Raw genomic sequence first — 15,790 nt, forward strand, 5'->3', positions numbered from 1 at the left:
AGTTTGTCTACTTAAGGTGCCTGATTATGAACGGAATCATACACGGTCACTTTGTTGCTGGCTTATTTCAATTAACATGATATTCTTAATAATTATCATATAATGTGTCTTTTTAAAGACTGAATAATGTTCCACTTTGCGTATGTGCCACTTGTTATTAAACTGTTCATTGGTCAAGGGACATCTCGGTTGTTTCTGCCTTTTGGCTTGTGTTAATAATGCTGCAATAAATTTGGACGTGCAAATATCTCTCCCGGATCATGTGTTGTATATTTTAAAGATATAGCTAGAAGGGGGTTTGCTGGATTATGTAATAATCTCATTTTAATTTTTTTGGAGAGCTTTCATACTATTTTAAAAATCACTTTGAGATGATAGATTATTGTGATTTTGCTTTGCATTTTTCTAGAAGAGTGATGTCGAGTATCCTTTTAAATGCCTAGTCATTTCTATATCTTCTTTGGAGAAAGTCATTTCAAACATTTACCATTCTAAATCAAGTTATTAACTTTTTTTGTTGTTGAGTTTTAGGAGTTTATATATTTAAAAAATTACCATCTACCAAATATGTGAATAGAAAATATTTTTACTCTTTTCTGTTGTATGTATGTATGCACGTATATAACCCTATACAAGACAGGGTCTTGGTATGTTTTCCTGACCACTCTCAAACTTTTGGCTTCAAGTGATCGTTCTTCCTTGGCCTCCTAAAGATCTAGAATTATAGGCATGAGCCACCATGCCCAGGTTTCACCCACTTATTAGGTGACATTTGTATGTCACTAAATGTTGTCTTTGATGTGTAAAATACTTGAAGCTTAATGTAGTCCCTTTTTTTGTTCTTTTCTTGTTTCTTATGAATTTGATGTCATACTTAAGCAAAGTTTTAAGACTTATGTCATAAGCATTTCCCCTATATTTACTTCTAAGAATTTTATTAGTTTTTATGTTTAAGTATTGAATCCATTAAAAAAAAACTTTTCTTTTTGTATATGATACAAAGGAAGCATTCAACTTTATTTTTTTCTCTGTAAATATTCAATTTTGAAAATTCTTTGTTAAAGAGATTTTTATTTTTCTTTTGTGTGGTCATGGAAAGTTTATGGAAGTCTATTTTATCACATATGCAACGGTTTATTTCTGGGATCTCTATTCTGTTTCATCATCTATGTATCTGTTTTTGTGGAAATACCATATTGTTTTTATCTTTATAGCTTTGTATCATGATTTTTAATCAGAAAATATAATAACTCTTTGTCCTTTTTAAAGGGTGTTTGGCTAGTCACATTTCCTAAACAACGTTTAGAATTATACACAAAAGTTCTGCAAAAATATATACCATTGGGATTTTGATGAAAATTACATTACATTTTTATATCATCATGAGTAGTACTGATAACCTCTTTTTTTTTTTTTTTTTTTTGGAGATGGAGTTTTAGTGAGTCACTTAGGCTGAAGGGCAGTGGTGTGAGCTGTGCTCACTGCAGGCTCCGCATCCCAGGTTCAAGCAATTCTCCAGTCTCAGCCACCAGAGTAGCTGGGATTGCAGTCATGCACCATCACTTATAGCTAACTTTTGTATTTTTGGTAGAGATAGGGTTTTGCCATGTTGGCCGGGCTAGTCTCAAACTTCTGATCTCAAGTGATCCACCCACTTTGGCCTCCCAAATTCCTGGGATTACAGGTATGAGTCACGCACCGGCCCTGACATCTTAATATTAAATCACCTCACACTTCAGCAAGACTATATGTAAGATTTTGTGTAATTTCCTCTTATTTACGTATTTGCCAAATTTTCTTGCTTTTGATTTCTAGTTTATTTACATTATATGACTTCAGTTTTCTTAAATTTAATAAGACATGTATCCTAACAGAATGCACCATGTGTGATTGAGAATATTGCATATTTTGCTGCTTTTGATTGCAGAGTTCTGTAAATGCTGGTTAGGTCTATAATGTTCAGGTTTGGCTTTCTTCCTGATATTACATCTGACTATTCTAGTCATTATTGAAAGTGGAGTCTTGAAGTCCACAATTGTTGTGTTGCTATATATTTCTTGCTTGACTTCTGTCAATATTTGTTTTACATATTTGAAAGACGAGAATCAGTTGAACCTGGGAGGACGAGGTTGTAGTGAGCCTATCGCAAGATCGTGCCACTGCCCTCCATCCTGGGAGACAGAAACTCTGTCTCCAAAAAAAAGGAGAGACGTCAGTGTTATCTACAGTAATATAAAAATTTAATGTATTTTTTGTGAAAATCCCAATGGTATATATTTGCAGGTTTTTCAAATTATATTTATATGATTTATAAATTATTGTTATAGATTCCTTTCAAGTTAACACATCTCACCGTTACAGAATACCAATCTGTCTCGTTAACACTTTTGACTTAAGATATATTTTGTTTAATATAATTATGACCATGACGCTCCAATTGTAGCTACTTTTTGTATAATATATATTTTCTTTATACTGTTACTTTCAAGTTATTTGCGTCCTTAGAGCTAAAGTGACTCCTGTAGAGAGCACATTGCTAGATCTTGTTTGTTCTTAATCCATTAAATTATTGATTCATTTCCTTTAAGTTATTTAATTTTTATATTTGAAGCAATTACTGCAGTTAATGAAGTTACTATTATTATTTGTAATTGTCTTCTGTGTTTCTTGTAGATGTGTTATTTACCATTTTTTCTTTTACTGCTTTATTTTTGTTTGTTGATTTTGTAGTGACATGATTCAATTCTTTCTCATTTGCTTTTGTATACATTCTACAGGTTTTTTTGGTAATCATCTTGAGAAATAAAGACTATATAAATCATCTTAAAGTTATGACAATATACAACAACTATATTTCAACTGAATGCAAAGTTGTGCCGTTTCATACCCCCTTGTGTTATTAATATCATATATTATCTTTTCTTATTATCTATGAACACACATTTATGCAGATTTGTGCTACATTTTTTAAACTCCATGGCAATATTTTGAAAGTTTTTTGCACCATCGTTATGATATAGAGATTTTTATACCTGTTTATATATTTATCTTTAATAGAGGTTTTTCTATTTTCATGTACTTTTATGATGCTGGGCAGCATCATTTCATTTTTGGATGTGATAGACTTTCTTTAACATTTCCTTTAGGACTGTTCTAGTGGTTAGTAACACACCCAGCTTTTATTTATTTTGGGAAGGCTTTTTTTTTTTATTTCTGAAGTGAAATTATTCCAGTTGAAGGATTTTGTTTGGCAGTATTTCTTCTTCTTTAATTATCTTGTCATCTGGGAATTTCTCAGCTACTTTTTAAAAATAACCTCTTTATTACTTTTCTCCTATATTGTTTTTCTTAGTCTCCTTTTATAAATACAATGGTCCACTTGATGATGTGCAGTAGGTCCCATATTTTTTCTCTATTCTATTTAAAATATTTGTTTTCATGGCTCAATATTTACAACTACAATGTCACCAATTGTGTGATTTTTTCTGCTTTATTAGTCTGCTTTTGTGACTGTTGATTGAAATTTTAATATAGTTGTTGTGTTCCTCAGATTCACAATTTTTGTTGGTTTCTAAAAATCTTTTTATTGATATCTCATTTTCTTTATGTATCACTTCTTCTAATATTATTTTGTTGTCTATGTTCTGTTTTTGTTCATTAAGCAGTTTTTTTCTAATTACATTTTATTGAAAACTGCACTGAATGCTAAATGTCCATCTTTACAATGAACATCTACCGTAATGGTAACTCGCACTAAAACAAAGCATACTTCTGATAGGCATTATTTTTCTGTTTGGGACAATTTTAAAGTTTTTCTTTTGTCACAAAAACAGGAATGTACCTAATGAAAGGCTCAAAACAGGCCATCTTTTTAAACAAAAAGGCAATGATTCACAAAAGACTATGAATAGAACATGTAACTAATAGATGTAAATCTAATAGGATTTGTTAAAATCAGTCACATCCATTACATCTGAAGTGTTCTTGTATAAAATACTTGAAGAAAAGAAGATTTTATCAGTGTCTTAAAAAGTGGGTTTTTTCATAGACAATCTGACAAGTTACCATTAAAACTGTTTCCTGTGACATAAGGAAATGCAATATTATTTTTTTTGAACCCTTTTAGTGCAAGACTTTCCACTCAATAAAATAGCAGAGCATCTGAAACTGAGAAAATATATTTTATTACAAACAGCTTGTGAAATTTAATACTGCTTTATTTTTTATTTTTATTTTTTGCATTATCGGAGGCTTTTACTGAACTTACAACCAACTTGCCCGCTCAGTATGCAGTTCAGATATGAGAGACGTTTCTCTGTACAGGAGCCGGTACTGTCTTCAATCCTATGCGTGCAGATGTCTAACAGAGGCAAACAGTTTACTCCACATTTTCTAGTAATATGATCTTCCTATTAGCAAAAAGCGGTAACCAGTCCTTGTAGACTGAAGGGACTCAAGTCACAAGATGTGGATTTCCTCCTCATGGTTTTTATTTTGATGTTGGAAGTCTTGATGCAACATTCTGAGCAGGGTGTTCCTGTCCTGCTGTGCCCAAGGGACTGATAAAGGAAAAAGTTATATTTATTCTTTGTGATTTGACTCACAGATGAATAACTTAACACACAATAACCGAAGTTGATGGTTAATAAATCACACCCTATTCTTTCAGAGCATCCGTAAGCAGACGACATCTTCAGTTTTCTAACTCTTGTAGTTTTAACACTGCAACATCAATGATGTATATGTCCAGAATCAGCTAAAAAGAGAGTCACATTCTTTTTCTGTTAGTTCATCTATTTTTCACTGTCCTTGTTCCCAAGTGTATCAGAATGATTACCCTCCGGCATTCTCTACTATTTCTCTTTGGGGTGCTCTCGATTGTCCCCGTGATTGTGGGCTGGTTGGGAGAGGGCTCTTGGGAAGTATGTGCCACTATCGGGAGCTTGTGAGTCACCGGGATGCATCCAGGGATGATCCCTTCCATGGATGCAGGAAGTCCTCCTGGAGCCACGCCGACGATGACTGGATGAATTGCTTGCTGGTCTGTTACTGACCAAAGCACAGATGTGACAAAGAATTCCTTGTTCACAGTTTCTTAAGCTTCCTGGGATGGGACCTGTGATGGCTCAGCGGATCTCGGTGGCAGCTGCCTCCTTCATCTCCAGTGACGCCTGCTCGCTGTAGCAGGCAGTGTGAGGAGTGCAGATGAAGTTCGGGACATCTTCAATGGACCCTGAGCCAAGCTAAAGGGCTATGACTCATTCACGTCGAGGGCTGCCTCTCGTATCTTGCCCTCCTTGACGGCCTGTGCTAAGGCTTTCTCATCCACCAGGCCACCTCGGGCTGTGTTCACAAGGAATGCTCCCTGCCTCATCTGCTTTCTGGTAAAGTCATTGATGAGGTGGTGTTTATGTTCGCTGAGACTGCAGTGCAAGGAGACGCAGTCGCTCTGACACAGCAAATCCTGCTGTGTGTAGACCCTCTGCACGCCCAGGAACAGCTCGATTCCATCCTGCAATTAGGGGTAATAAAATATGACGCTGAATCCTAAGGCGGTGGCTGGAACTGCAAAAGCCTGCTGCGTGCGACCCTAGCCGATGAGGCCCAGCGTCTTCCCACGAACGCGGGCCACTCCCGAGGCCACCTCGCAGGTCTGCTCCACGCTCTGAACCCGCTTGCCTTCCCACAGTGCCTGTTCCAGCCATGTGTTCCTCTGGTGCATGTTGAGGGTGTGGCAGATAGTGGAGTAGGCTGTCTCTTCCACGGCTGCGGACGGGATGTTGCACACATAAATTCTGAGCTCGCCAGCAGCCTTGATGTTCACGTTGTCGTAGCCACTGCCCACCCTCACGATCACTCTCAGGGCCTGGAAATTTGCCAGGTCCACCCTGGTGGGGGTTATGGTGTGGTATATCATGGCGCCCACGAGTCTGTTTAGAACCTTCTCGTGGATCTCCTGCGTGGACTGCACGTCACAGAAGGCCACGGTGGCCAGGTCCTTCAGGATGGGCATGTCCACAGTGCAGTCGCCGCCGTCCAGCAGCGCCACCACAGGGCGGGGGTGCAGGGGGCCTTTCATGATGTGGAGGCGAATTCCTACACAAATTCTGTCCAATCGCTCTCTCTTAAGTTTGCGCTTATCCACAAATGTCATTCTTTACGGAACTTTGCAATTCTCAGATCAAAAGTCAAAGCAGTCCTCTAAGAACTTAGGGGAACTCGGAGGCGTCTGCATGCATGACACCACTATGAATCCAATATAAATTTGTTCAGAAAATCTATAGTTCACACGATGGGCTGTCCATCTTTGTAAGGGAATACAGGTTCATTGGTTCAAAGCAATTTAAGGTGATGAAACCTCTTTCCTTGCAACTCAGCCACCATCACACAATCAATCGAAGAATCTCACCACGACCCCAGGTCTGGAGCTCCTGGAGTCCGCGAACGCTGGAAATGGAGGCAGTTTCGGCCCGGTGCAGCCTGGTCCTTGCTCCTGCTCTGAGCCTGGGGCCACCAGTGTGTCCGGCATGGTCTCCAGGCTCCTCCTTTCCCGGTGCCCCGCGTACCGGAGGAGTGCCGGTCTCATTAAGCGGCTTTGATAATTATTTTGATTTTTAAACTATATAATGCAAAAACAAAAACAACAACAACAAAAGAATAAACCTACAGATTTTGACCTTTCAAGATCAACAAAGATTTTTAAAGGTCAATATTTGTAGGTTTATTTTATTTATTTAATTGGGACATGTTTTCTCTGTTTTCTGCCTTCTCTGTATGCCCTGCAATCTTTTGATGAGATTCAGAAATTTATAAAACAACTGTGTAACGTAGTATGTAAAAAGTTTCTTACTACAAGATAATACAGCAGTCAGTGAGGCTGAATATTCTGGTGCTTCATTAACAGGGTCTTCGGTGTGTCTTCTCTGGCCTTGTGTGTGTATTTTTAAGGTAAAGATATTTTTCCCCTTATTTTCCAGACACGGCAGTCTTTGCTTCCGCAGTTGATTGCAGTGTTTGTTTCTCTGAGGCTGTGATAAGCATTCAGCTTCTTTTCTCAGCAGTCATAAGTTGTCATTCTTATTACTCTGCCATTTCCTTTAGCACTCCCTGTTGGGGGAGACAGAATCTAGTCACCAGCGGTAGCCCCAAAAGCCAAACCTTTGAACATATGTTCCACTATTCTCATTGTATACTGAGGGAGATACTAAAAGTTGGACGTTTTCTCTTGAGCCCAATTTCTGGGAAAGAAGAAGGGATGTGGTGAATGTAAGCCAGACCTGGTTGCCTTGTACAGCAGCTTTTCCAACCTGACTTGTACTGTTATTTTTATGGCTGTGTTTTATTTTAGGCTTTTAGCAGCCTGCAACCATGGTTTTCAGGTTCTGTCTCTAGTGATAAGCAGAAAAGGGGGATGAGGAAAGGGCCTTGCTGGCTCAACCAGAAACAGAAACTAAGAACTCATGGCTGTGGTCTCCCTTGGACGCCCCTGTTCCACAGTAAAGGAAATATCTTTGGAATGTAAAAAGAGAGAGAATAATAGGCATCACCCCAATAGGAAAGAATGAACAAATAACAAAGATGAGAGGTGCAAAGTCCAAGGAGAAAACTTTAAAAATGTGGTGTTGGAAGTTCTGCTTCAAAGAAATTGGTTCTGGAAAATCCTAGATTTAATTCTTTTGCTGCCACAGATGGGAATTTCCTACCTTATGCTGATTATGCTCCTAAATCTTCTAAGGCTTCTCCTGCTCCTCCACTAACATTCCACGGCATTCACAGTGAGAGCCAAAGTTCTCCTCTTCTTTCTGTTATTCCCATGAAGGCCTTGTGGTCTGAATGCTTTTCCATTGTTTTTTGGGATCTGAGGAAATCTGCACATTTTGCGAGACTTTTATTTAAAGCTGTTTTGTAAAATCTGTGCCTCACGTCAGAAGTTGTGAGAGTAAAAGTGCAGACATTGGGTTTTGGTTCACGTATTTCAGAAACACCAAGGACAAATGCTTCTGCTTCATAATTTTCAGTCCTGTGATTTCAAATGTGATCGTGTAAAAATATCGGAAAAAAAATTTATCAGAGCCCAAAGCACTTCAGCACATATGATAAAGTTGAATCTTCTATTTCACTTTGTTCTTTTTTTCATCTCTGGTAATGTAGGTCAAAAATTTTCTTTTCCTTAGTAGAAACTAACTTAGAAATGTGAACTCTCTATGCCAAGCGCCTCACTTGTGGAATACTTTATTGTAACCACTCATTTCAAAGAATTTTTAAAGACCTTAATGCCATAAAAAAAAACTTAAAAACTTGCCAAGAATAGAATAAATTCTTAATTGTTACTTTATTTCTTAATGAGTTATTTTATTAATTAATCTTATATAAAGCTTACTGGGACTGTGATCTGTACGTTTTCCCTGTCTTATTTTTATGTATGTCAAATTAGCGTATAATTTTAGCTTCAGGGTTTTCAGAATAGCACACTTGAATTTATGTGTTATATAGAAAGTGAATTAGATAGTATGCACATCACATTAAGAAAAGTTTTAGTTTGTGTCTAAATTCACTGCATAGAAAAACTTATCATTAGTGTTTCCATTTACTTTCCTCAACATTTATCTGAATGATAGTATAATTTATTTCTATTTGCTTAGTATATTGTGGTGTTCCACAGCACATTTTACAATATTCATGTTGTTCCTATATTTAAAAATGTAAGTCTTTTCTTTGTTTTTAAAAAAATAAATTATAAGCCAGTGCAGTGGCTCACACCTGTAATCCCAGCACTTTAAGAGGCTGAGGTGGGTGGATCACGAGGTCAGGTGTTCAAGACCAGCCTGGCCAACATGGTGAAATCCCTTCTCTACTAAAAATACAAAAAATGTAGCCTGCCGGGCGCGGTGGCTCACACCTGTAATCCCAGCACGTTTGGAGGCCGAGAAGGGCGGATCACAAAGTCAGGAGATCAAGACCATCCTGGCCAACATGGTGAAACCCCTTCTCTTCTAAAAATACAAAAATATTAGCTGGGCGTGGTGGTGGGTGCCTGTAGTCCCAGCTACTCGGGAGGCTGAGGCAGGAGAATGGCGTGAACCCGGGAAGTGGAGGTTGTAGTGAGCCAAGAGCTCGCCACTACACTCCAGCCTGGGTGACAGAGAGAGACTATGTCTCAAAAAATTAAATAAAAAAATAAATTATAGCCTTTCCATTTGTATAAAATGATGAGTAATATATAAAGAACATAATAAAAAATGTTTCTAATATCATTAAAATCTTTATTAAAACTTTCTTCTAAATGCTCTTTATGGGAGATTATAATGCATTTTTTGTGCAATTTTGTTACTCTAACCACATGCTAATAATTCAAAATCTGCTCTTTATAGGTGCCCAGTTTTGGTTGAACATTGTAGCTATCTACAAAGAGTCTTCTTCAGTTGTGTGCTTTGTTATTCAGTATTTCACAGGTTAATGTTTATTTAATTTTGTTTTCTAATATTTTATGTTCCTGTATTTCCTTGTTAACATAGGCTGCCTTACATCATTTAATTGTGTTTTTAGATTCTGCCTATATATTATAATTCTGTATGACTATATTCAACTGTATACACTTTCAAGGAATGTAGAAAATAAGTCAAATATTGATTAACCATATGCCTATTGCCAAGATAATTCTCTGTTCATTTGTCTGTATAAACATTACTCATACTTTATTTATGATTTGTGTATTTGTTTTATGAGTTGGTGGTCAACTAATTTTTTAATCGTCTCTGGGTGAGTAGTTGTGGAAATTGTCCTAATTTCCACTTCTATGAATTAATGAATCTATATTACTTTTGTGTGAAGGAAACACTTCTGTGATTTGCAGGTAATTTTTTTTTTTGACCTCTGAACTTTTTATTGGCCTCCTTCTCCCCAAAGGACCTTGCTTCTGCTGGCTCACCATCTCAAAACGTCAGCGTTGTTGGTCTCAGACAACACTTTGCCGTCCACTATCCTGCGGGGGCATTCTTTTGGATGGTTTTCAGGTATTCGTTGCTGTCCAGAGCATCACCAAGGATGAAGTCCTCCCCGTCTTATAGCAGGCGGCAGTAGGTGGCAATCTCAGTCTCCAGTTTGACCTTGATGTTCCACAGGGCTTCGTGCTCCTGGGACTGGTTCCTCTCTCCCCGGGTTTGTGCCAGCTCTGACTCCAGGTGCAGCAGGATCCTGTTGAGCTGCTCCATTTGCATCTATCTCCCTCAGGCTGCTCTCCAAGCTGGCCTTCAGATTTCTCATCGAGTCCAGGTCAATATCCAAGGACTCGACTGTACCTCTCAGCTCCCTGAACATGCTCTCAGCAGCTCCGATCTCAGCGGACTGCATGGTGACTACTGTGGTGCTCTCTTCAGTCTGCTGGCACCAGTACTTGTCCAGCTCCTCTCAGTTTCTCTCAGCCATCTCCTCATATTGGGCCTGGATGCCTGCCATGATCTTGCTAAGGTCCTGAGACTTGGGGACATCTACCTCCATGGTCAAGCAAGAGCTGGAAATCAGGTCTTGTAGATCTTTAATTTCCTCCTCACGGTTCTTCATGAAGAGCAGCTCTTCCTTGAGGGCCTCAATCTCTGATTCCAGCAGAGACTGAGTGACACTGGTGTTATCAGTGATGTTGCTCTCCACAGACTGGCACATGGCCAGCTCTGCCTCACAGTTTAAGCTTATCAGCAGCAAAATGATCATTGTCAGTCTGCAGGACGATGCAGGCACTGTCCGCAGAATTGGCAAAGATCTTTTTATTAGCCTAGTTCTCTGACTTTCTGACAGTAACAAACGATTTTGATTACTGTAGATTTTTAACATGTTTTGAAATCAGTAATTGTAATGCTTCCAAAAATTTTTATGTGGTCCCCTGAAATTCCGTATACTTTGGGGAGTCACATTCTCTGTTTCTGTCAAAAATAATATTAAGAATTTCATAGGGATTGTATTAAATCTGGAGGTCACTTTGTGGATAATAGACAAGTTCAAAATATTAAGTTTTCTAACTCTTGAACAAAAGCATGTTGAAGAGTAAATTGTTTAATTTTCATGTATTTGTGAATTTTATGAATTTTCTTCTGTTATTGATTTTTAGCTTTAATCCATTTTGGTCAGAAATTATAGTCTGTAACCTTCAATTTTTTATTATACTTTAAGTGCTAGGGTACATGTACAGAAAGTACAGGTTTGTTACATAGGTATACATGTGCCATGTTGGTTTGCTGCACCCATCAATTCATCATTTACATTAAGTGTTTCTCCTAATGCTATCCCTTCCATAGCCCCCAACCAACAAACAGGCAATAGTGTTTCATGTTCCCTGCCCTGTGTCCATCTGTTCTCAATGTTCAACTCCTACCTATGAGTGAGAACATGTAGTGTTTGGTTTTCTATCTTTCTGACAATTTGCTAAGAATGATGGTTTCCAGCTTCATCCATGTCCCTGTAAAAACGTGAACTCATCCTTTTTTAAAGGCTGCCTAGTATTCCATGGTGTATATACTCCACAAATTCTTAATACAGTCTATCGTTGATGGATATTTGGGTTGGTTCCAAGACTTTGCCATTGTGAACAGTGCCACAATAAACATACGTGTGCATGTGTCTTTATAGTAGCATGATTTATAATCCTTTGAATATATACCCAGTAATGAGATTGCTGGGTCAAATGGTATTTCTTGTTGTAGATACTTGAGGAATTGCCACAATGTCTTCCACAGTGGTTGAACTAATTTTCACCCCCACCCACAGTGTAAAAGCGTTTCTATTTTTCCACATCCTCTCCAGCATCTGTTCTTTCCTGACATTTTAATGATTCCCATTCTAACTGACGTAAGATAGTATCTCATTGTGGTTTTCATTTGCATTTCTCTGATGACCAGTGATGATGAGCAATTTTTCATATGTCTGTTGGTTACATAAATGTCTTCTTTTGAGAAGTGTCTGTTCATATCCTTTGCCCACTTTTTGATGGGATTGCTCTTTTTTTTTCTTGTAAATTTGTTTAAGTTCTTTGTAGATTCCAGATATGAGTTCTTTGTCAGATGGGTAGATTGCAAACATTTTCTCCCATTCTGTAGGTTGCCTGTTCACTCTGACGATAGTTTCGCTGCTGTGCAGAAATTCTGGAGTTTAATTAAGTTTCATTTGTCAATTTTGGCTTTTGTTGCCATTGTTTTTGATGTTTTAGTCATGAAGTCTTTGCCCATGCCTATGTCCTGAATGGTATTGCCTAGGTTTTCTTTTAGGCTTTTCATGGTTTTAGGTCTTACATTTAAGTCTTTAATCAATCTTGAGTCAATTTTTGTATATGGTGTAAGGAATTAATCCAGTTTCAGTTTTCTGCACATGGCTAGCCATTTTTTCCAGCAACATTTATTAAATAAGGAATCCTTTCCCCATTGCCTGTTTTTGTCATGTTTGTCAAAGATAAGATGGATGTAGATGTGTGGTGTTAGTTCTGAGGCCTCTGTCCTGTTCCTTTGGTCTATATATCTGTTTTGATACCAGTACCATGTTGTTTTTGTTACTGTAGCCTTGTAGTATAGATTGAAATCAGGTAGTGTGATGCGTCCAGCTTTTCTCTTTTTGCTTAGGATTTTCTGGCCTATGCAGGCTGTTTTTTGGTTCCATATGAACTTCAAAGTAGTTTTTTCCAATTCTGTGAAGAAAGTCAGTGGTGGCTTGATGGGGATAGCATTGAATCTGTAAGTTTTCTTGGGCTGTATGGCCATTTTCACGATATTGATTCTTCTTTTCCATGAGCATAGAATATTCTTCCATTTGTTTGTGTCTGCTTTTATTTCATTGAGCAGTGGTTTGTAGTTCTCCTTGAAGAGATCCTTCACATCCCTTGTAAGTTGGATTCCTAAATATTTGATTCTCTTTGTAGCAATCTTGAGTGGGAGTTCACTCATGATTTTGTTCTCTGTTTGTCTGTTTTTGTTGTATAGGAATGCTTGTGAATTTTCACATTATTTTGTATCCTGAAACTTTGCTGAATTTGCTTATCAGCTTAAGGAAATTTTGGGCTGAGACGATGGGGTTTTCTAAATATACAATCATGTCATCTGCAAACAGACACAATTTGGCTTCCTCTTTTCCCTAATGGAATATCCTTTATTTCTTTCTCTTGCTTGATGGCCCTGGCCAGAACTTCCAACACTATGTTGAGTGGGAGTGGTGAGAGAGGACATCCTTGTCTTGTGCTGGTTTTCAAAGGGAATGCTTCCAGTGTTTCCCCTTTCTGCATGATATTGGCTGTGGGTTTGTCATAAACAGCTCTTATTATTTTGAGATACGTTCCATCAATACCTATTTATTTAGAGTTTTTATCATGAAAGCCTGTTGAATTTTGTCAAAGGCCTTTTCTGCATCTATTGAGATCGTCGTGTGGTTTATATGGTTGGTTCTGTTTCTGTGATGAATTATGTTTATTGATTTGCGTATGTTGAACCAGTCTTGAGTCCCAGGGATGAAGCCGGTGGATACGCTTTTTGATATGCTGCTGGATTTGGTATGCCAGCATTTTATTGAGGATGTTTGCATCGATATTCATCAGGGATATTGGCCTAAAATTCTCTTTTTTGTTGTTGTTGTGCCTCTGCCAGGCTTTGGTATCAGGATGATGCTGGCCTCATAAAATGAATTAGGGAAGACTCCCTCTTTTCTATTGATTGGATTAGTTTCAGAAGGGATGGTACCAGCTCCTCTTTGTACCTATGGTAGAAGTGTGCTGTGAATTCTTCTGCTTCTGGACTTTTTTTGGTTGGTAAGCTATTGATTATTGTCTCAATTTCGGAGACTGTTATTGGTCTATTCAGAGATTCAACTTCTTCCTCATTTAGTCTTGGTGGGGAGGTGTATGTGTCCAGGAATTTAGTCTTGGTGGGGAGGTGTATGTGTCCAGGAATTTATCCATTTCTTCTGAATTTTCCAGTTTATTTGCGTAGAGGTGTTTATAATATTCTCTGATGTTAGTTTGCATTTCTGCGGGTTCAGTGGTGATATCCCCTTTGTCATTTTTTATTGTGCCTATTTGATTCTTCTCTCTTTTCTTTGTTATTAGTCTTACTAGAGGTCTATTTGTTAATCTTTTCAAAAAACCAGCTCCTGGATTCACTGATTTTTTGAAGGGTTTTCTGTAACATTCAATTTTTTAAAAGTTCTGTTAAAATTTTTTTTGCCTAATATTTATTTTTAGGAAAATGTTTTATGAGCTTTTGAGAAGACTGTGAGTTTTGTTTTTGTGTAGAGTGGTCTCTATGCATCTCTCACATCTAACTGCTTTAGAGTACTTTCATGTCCAGTGTTTTCTTTTGAATATTCTATCTGGCTTTATTATTAATTACAGAATTGTTGTATTAAAATATTGTTCTCAGTATATTGCTGTTTTTTGCTTGTGTTCTGTCAAGATATTATTGATTTATTTTAAAATCCTCATGTGAGGTGCATATATGTGTGTGTGTATACATAATTAGATATATACACACAATTATATAAATGTGTATAATTTTCATAGATTTCCAGTGAATAAACACTTTTATTTTCTCCTTTGTTTTCTTTGACAGTTTTAATCTATAGTACATTTAATAAACTAAGACCGTTATTTAAAAAATATTTTGCATAATATAATTGTGACATAGCCTGTCTTCATTTGTTTATGATTTGCATAAAATTGTTTTGATTCATCTCATCACTTTTAGTCTGTTTTTGTTACTATATATTATGATGGCTCATATCTGTCATCTTAGTATTTTAGGAGATTGAGGTGGGAGGATCAGTTGAGTCCAGGAGTTTGAGACCAGCCTGGGAAACAAAGCAATACCATGTCTCTAAAACAAATAGATAAATAAATAAATAAATAAACAATTTGAGTCCCCTGTAGACAGATGTAGTTAGAAGTACTTTTTTTTAATCTCTGTACTCAATTTATGACTTTTGGTTGAGAAATTTAGTTTGTGAGTAGTTACATAATATCCTGCATTTGAAGGAATTACTTCGGACACTTTGTGGAGTAACAGTTAAATATTAAATTTGAACTCAATTTAACATGGTGTCAAACAATGGTCACCAAGTCCCAGAACAGGTTGTGTGAGCCCCCTGAGGCCTCCATCCAGCGCTGTTTCAGATAACTCTCTATTTCAATTTATTCCTACATGTTAGTTATTGAAAAACAATAGACAATCACAAAAAACAAGTTGACCTTTTTGTGTTCCTTGAGCCCAGTCATGAAGCGCCCTCCTGACTGGACTTCATGCCAAATAACTCATTATAAAAACAGCTAGGGTTCCAGACTGCGCCAAAGCTTCATGAGATCCCTCCTCATCTGTGCATGGACCAGTGGCCAATCTGGAGCCCAGACTGTTGCTTCCCAGTCTGGTGGTGAATCATCCATAGTCTGGTGGGTGTAAATATATATATATCTCTTTTCCCTTCTCCCCGTCCCGTAGCAAGTTGCTTATTATATATTTGCTTATTATATCTGCATTGTCATTTAAGTGGAATAAATTTTGTTAAACCGTAAAGTTATTGTGTGTGTGTTTTTTTCTTCTCCCGTTGTGTGTGCCCCGCACAGAACATTTTTGGCAACACGAACAAGATTAGAAAGCAAAAACAAGCCATTTTTTGGCTGCAGGAACCGGAATGGGAGCTCGGGGACTTCCCATATATTCGGATGGAAACTCCCCCAGTTTTTTCCCTTGGCCATTGACTGGTCCAAGGGAGCTGGCCTTTGTGAAAATTAGGAATCTAAATTAGTGCGTTTTGAATCATTGGCTGTGTG

At 37.6% G+C, this 15,790-nt stretch overlaps 1 pseudogene; it reads right to left on the reverse strand.

The window, feature by feature from the left end:
• Positions 1-4,853: 4,853 nt before the first annotated feature.
• On the reverse strand, positions 4,854-6,154 carry LOC134761179 (C-terminal-binding protein 2-like; annotated as a pseudogene).
• Positions 6,155-15,790: the final 9,636 nt, after the last annotated feature.

The sequence above is a fragment of the Pongo abelii genome, chromosome 23 (genome assembly GCF_028885655.2).
Source record: "Pongo abelii isolate AG06213 chromosome 23, NHGRI_mPonAbe1-v2.0_pri, whole genome shotgun sequence".
Taxonomy (NCBI): Eukaryota; Metazoa; Chordata; class Mammalia; order Primates; family Hominidae; genus Pongo; species Pongo abelii.